Source organism: Triticum aestivum, chromosome 5B (assembly GCF_018294505.1).
Source record: "Triticum aestivum cultivar Chinese Spring chromosome 5B, IWGSC CS RefSeq v2.1, whole genome shotgun sequence".
In the NCBI taxonomy this organism is placed as follows: Eukaryota; Viridiplantae; Streptophyta; class Magnoliopsida; order Poales; family Poaceae; genus Triticum; species Triticum aestivum.
This window is the reverse complement of record NC_057807.1, coordinates 28,262,300-28,268,299: the sequence shown is the minus strand read 5'-3', so window position 1 is coordinate 28,268,299 and position 6,000 is coordinate 28,262,300.

The following is a 6,000-nucleotide window of genomic DNA, read 5'->3' as shown; positions in this document are numbered from 1 at the left end:
AGTTTTAAACCTCAATAATTGTTATTTAGTGCCAGCTTTGAGCATCAACATTGTATCTGGATCTCGTTTAATGCGAGATGGCTACTCATTTAAATCCGAGAATAATGGTTGTTCTATTTATATGAGAGATATGTTTTATGGTCATGCCCCGCTGGTCAATGGTTTATTCCTAATGAATCTCGAACGTGATGTTACACATATTCATAATGTGAATACCAAAAGATGTAAAGTTGATAACGATAGTCCCACATACTTGTGGCACTGCCGCCTTGGTCACATTGGTGTCAAGCACATGAAGAAGCTCCATGCTGATGGACTTTTAGAGTCTCTCGATTATGAATCATTTGACACATGTGAACCATGCCTCATGGGCAAATTGACCAAGACTCCGTTCTCCGGAACAATGGAGCGAGCAACCAACTTATTGGAAATCATACATACTGATGTGTGCGGTCCAATGAGCGTTGAGGCTCGCGGAGGCTATCGTTATGTTCTCACTCTCACTGACGACTTGAGTAGATATGGGTATGTCTACTTGATGAAACACAAGTCTGAGACCTTTGAAAAGTTCAAGGAATTTCAGAATGAGGTAGAGAATCAACGTGACCGAAAGATAAAGTTCTTACGATCAGATCATGGGGGAGAATATTTAAGTCACGAATTTGGTACGCACTTAAGGAAATGTGGAATCGTTTCACGACTCACGCCGCCTGGAACACCTCAGCGTAACGGTGTGTCCGAACGTCGAAATCACACTCTATTGGATATGGTGCAATCTATGATGTCACTCACTGATTTACCGCTATCATTTTGGGGATACGCATTAGAGATAGCTACATTCACTTTAAATAGGGCAGCATCTAAATCCGTTGAGACGACACCATATGAATTATGGTTTGGGAAGAAACCTAAGCTGTTGTTTCTAAAAGTTTGGGGATGCGATACTTATGTCAAGAAACTTCAACCTGAAAAGCTCGAACCCAAGTCGGAAAAATGCGTCTTCATAGGATACCCTAAGGAAACCATTGGGTATACCTTCTACCTCAGATCCGAAGGCAAGATCTTTGTTGCCAAGAATGGGTCCTTTCTGGAGAAAGAGTTTCTCTCGAAAGAAGTAAGTGGGAGGAAAGTGGAACTTGATGAAGTACTACCTCTTGAACCGGAAAGTAGCGCAGCTCGGGAAGATGTTCCTGTGGTGCCTGCACCGACTAGAGAGGAAGTTAATGATGATGATCAAGGTACTTCGGATCAAGTTACTACTGAACTTCGTAGGTCCACAAGGACACGTTCCACACCAGAGTGGTATGGCAACCCTGTCCTAGAAATCATGTTGTTAGACAATGGTGAACCTTCAAACTATGAAGAAGCAAGGGCGGGCCCAGATTCCAACAAACGGCTTGAAGCCATGCAATACAAGATAGGATCCATGTATAAAAACAAAGTATGGACTTTGACAGACTTGCCCGATGATCGGCGAGCGATAGAGAGCAAATGGATCTTCAAGAAGAAGACGGACGCGGATGGTAATGTTACCATCTATAAAGCTTGACTTGTCGCTAAGGGTTATCGACAAGTTCAAGGGGTTGACTACGATGAGACATTCTCTCCCGTAGCAAAGCTGAAGTCCATCCGAATCATGTTAGCAATTGCCACATACTATGATTATGAGATATGGCAAATGGATGTCAAAACGGCATTCCTTAACGGCTATCTTAAGGAAGAACTGTATATGATGCAGCCGGAAGGTTTTGTCGATCCTGAGAATGCTGACAAGGTATGCAAACTCCAGCGATCCATTTATGGTCTGGTGCAAGCATCTCGGAGTTGGAACATTTGCTTTGATGAGATGATCAACGCGTTTGGGTTTATGCAGACTTATGGAGAAGCCTGCGTTTACAAGAAAGTGAGTGGGAGCTATGTAGCATTTCTCATATTATATGTAGATGACATACTTTTGATGGGAAATGATATAGAACTTTTGGACAACATTAAGGCCTACTTGAATAAGTGTTTTTCAATGAAGGACCTTGGAGAAGCTGCTTACATATTAGGCATCAAGATCTATAGGGATAGATCGAGACGCCTCATAGGTCTTTCACAAAGCACATACCTTGATAAGATATTGAAGAAGTTCAATATGGATCAGTCCAAGAAGGGGTTTTTGCCTATGTTGCAAGGTGTGAAATTGAGCTCAGCTCAATGCCCGACCACGGCAGTAGATAGATAAAAGACGAGTGTCATCACCTATGCCTCAGCTATAGGGTCTATTATGTATGCCATGCTGTGTACCAGACCTGATGTAAACCTTGCCGTAAGTTTGGTAGGAAGGTACCAAAGTAATCCTGGCATGGAACGCTGGACAGCGGTCAAGAACATCCTGAAGTACCTGAAAAGGACTAAGGATATGTTTCTCGTATATGGAGGTGACGAAGAGCTCGTCGTAAAGGATTACGTCAACGCTAGCTTCGACACAGATCTAGATGACTCTAAGTCACAAACCGGATACGTGTATATTTTGAATGGAGGGGCAGTAAGCTGGTGCAGTTGCAAGCAAAGCATCATGGCGGGATCTACATGTGAAGCGGAGTACATGGCAGCCTCAGAGGCAGCGCATGAAGCAATCTGGATGAAGGAGTTCATCACCGACCTAGGAGTCATACCCAATGCGTCGGGGCCGATCACTCTCTTCTGTGACAACACTGGAGCTATTTCCCTTGCCAAGGAGCCCAGGTTTCACAAGAAGACCAGGCACATCAAGCGTCGCTTCAACTCCATTCGTGAAAATGTTCAAGATGGAGAAATAGATATTTGCAAAGTGCATACGGATCTGAATGTCGCAGATCCGTTGACTAAACCTCTTCCGCGAGCAAAACATGATCAACACCAGAACTCTATGGGTGTTCGATTCATCACAATGTAACTAGATTATTGACTCTAGTGCAAGTGGGAGATTGCTGGAAATATGCCCTAGAGGCAATAATAAAATGATTATTATTATATTTCCTTGTTCATGATAATTGTCTATTATTCATGCTATAATTGTGTTATCCGGAAATCGTAATACATGTCTGAATACATAGACCACAACATGTCCCTAGTGATCCTCTAGGTGACTAGCTCGTTGATCAACAGATAGTCCTGGTTTCCTGACTATGGACATTGGATGTCATTGATAACGGGATCACATCATTAGGAGAATGATGTGATGGACAAGACCCAATCTTAAGCATATTACAAGATCATGTAGTTCGTTTGCTAGAGCTTTTCCAATGTCAAGTATCATTTCCTTAGACCATGAAATCGTTTAACTCCCGGATACCGTAGGAATGCTTTGGGTGTACCAAACGTCACAACGTAACTGGGTGACTATAAAGGTATAGTACGGGTATCCCCGGAAGTATCTGTTGGGTTGACCTGGATCGAGACAGGGATTTGTCACTCCGTATGACGGAGAGGTATCTCTGGGCCCACTCGGTAATGCATCATCATAATGAGCTCAATGTGACCAAGTGTTTGGTCACGGGATCATGCATTACGGTACTAGTAAAGTGACTTGCCGGTAACGAGATTGAACAAGGTATTGGGATACCGATGATTGAATCTCGGGCAAGTAACGTACCGATTGACAAAGGGAATTGTATACGGGGTTACTTGAATCCTCGACATCGTGGTTCATCCGATGAGATCATAGAGGAGCATGTGGGAACCAACATGGGTATCCAGATCCCGCTGTTGGTTATTGACCGGAGAGTCGTCTCGGTCATGTCTGCATGTCTCCCGAACCCGTAGGGTCTAAATACTTAAGGTTCGGTGACGCTAGGGTTGTAGAGATATTAGTATGCGGTAACCCAAAAGTTGTTCGGAGTCTCGAATGAGATCCTGGACGTCACGAGGAGTTCCGGAAAGGTCCGGAGGTGAAGAATTATATATAATAAGTCCAGTTTCGACCATCGGGAAAGTTCCGGGGGTCACCGGTATTGTACCGGGACCACCGGAAGGGTCCCGGGGATCCACCGGGTGGGGCCACCTATCCCGGAGGGCCCCATGGGCTGAAGTGGGAGGGGAACCAGCCCCTGGTGGGCTGGTGCACGCCCCTTGGCCCCCCCCCCCTGCGCCTAGGGTTGGAAACCCTAGGGGTGGGGGGCGCCCCACTTGGCTTGGGGGGCAAGCCACCCCCTTGAGATCCAATCTCTAGTGGGCCGGCGCCCCCCCAGGGTCCCTATATAAAGAGGGGGGAGGGAGGGCTGCACACCCCTGCTCCTAGCGCCTCCCTCTCCCTCTGCAACACCTCTCCCTCTCGAAGAGCTTGGCGAAGCCCTGCCGAGATCGCTGCTACTTCCAGCACCACGCCGTTGTGCTGCTGGATCTCCATCAACCTCTCCTTCACCTTTGCTAGATCAAGAAGGAGGAGACGTCTTCCCAACCGTACGTGTTTTGAACGCGGAGGTGCTATCCGTTCAGCACTAGGATCTTCGGTGATTTGGATCACGACGAGTACGACTCCCTCAACCCCGTTCTCTTGAACGCTTCCACGCACGATCTACAAGGGTATGTACATGCACTCCTTCCTCTCGTTGCTATATAACTCCATAGGTTGATCTTGGTGAAGCGTAGAAATTTTTATTTTCTGCAACGTTCCCCAACACCAAGTATGTGGGAGGGGCAACTCAGGGGTTTGATTCTATCATCTTGATATGCCAGATGTAAATGCCCAGCATCAGCGGTGGCTCAAGAATGTGGGGGTTGTCTTTGTGGAGCAAGGAGAAGTCACCAAAAAAGAACTAGCCACTGAGTTTGCAACCATCTACAAAACCAACTAGCCATGGGCTATCAATAAGATTGATCAATGGACCTTTTTGGTCAAATTCCCACCAGAAATTAATGTGGAGCAGGTGGCTGGTTACCCATGTTTTGGTCTGTCTAAAGAGAATACAATAGTTAAAGTGGAACTGTGGTTAGGTCAGGTCACAGCAGAAGAAGAACTTCAAGAGGTTTGGCTGAAGCTCAGGAAACTTAACCCAAAATGGTGTGAATGGACTGTCCTAGACCAGATCACATCAACCTTTGGAGTACTGCTTGATGTTGATTGGCAGCACAATTTCCAGAGTTTCTATGAAATAGTCAGAGTCAAGATCTCCTGTAAAGACCATAGAAGAATTGCACAAGAAAGAGTTTTTGGGATCCAAGGGAAACTATATAGAATTAAAGTAGAAGTGGGGCCTCCCCAAGCAGATAATGATGTGGTAGTTCAGGAACCTCCAAAAGCCAACAGTACTATCTCCATGGACACTGACAAAACGAGTGATGGGGCATCTGGCAATGCAGGTTCACACAAAAATGCCCAAGATGGTTCAGACAGTGGCTCCAATACAGAAGGGGGAAGAGGAGAGCTAAAAACCTCTACCCTCAGTCAGATGTTTGTGTCTCTTGAACCACCCACCCCCACCTCTCTCTTGAAGTCTCAAGCACCAAAAAATCTGCAACATAGCAAGACAAGTGTTATGGATAGCTTCTTGAGTAGCAACAATGACAATGTGGATGGCTTTGATCTCCTGAGAGAAATGGAGGGATGGAACAATGATGATATTGACACTGAAGATGAATGGGATGAATAGCTGGAGGAGATGCAAAGCAAAGAATCTTTGAGTCAATATGGAGATGCACAGGCCCAACGATATGAAATGGATTATCTCCCTCTCTAGCACAAAGCTCCAGAGAAAAATGAGAAATGGGGGCCCATGCAAGCTCCTAGGGTCAGTGCCAGGAATGTTGGTGATACAAGGACCATCATGCGAAGAGCTCAACAACTCAAAGAAGCTCAGGATGCAACAACAAAAAAAGATCAAGGTAAAAATTCCACTCATTTCTCCCTTTTCAATAATACTTATTTCCTGCAACTTGCATCTAAGATAGGAGTTGATGTAGACTCTAAAGATTTGAATATATCTAGTTTACCTGTTGACAAAAATTTGAATCCTGACAGGACTGTTGGTCCTGATA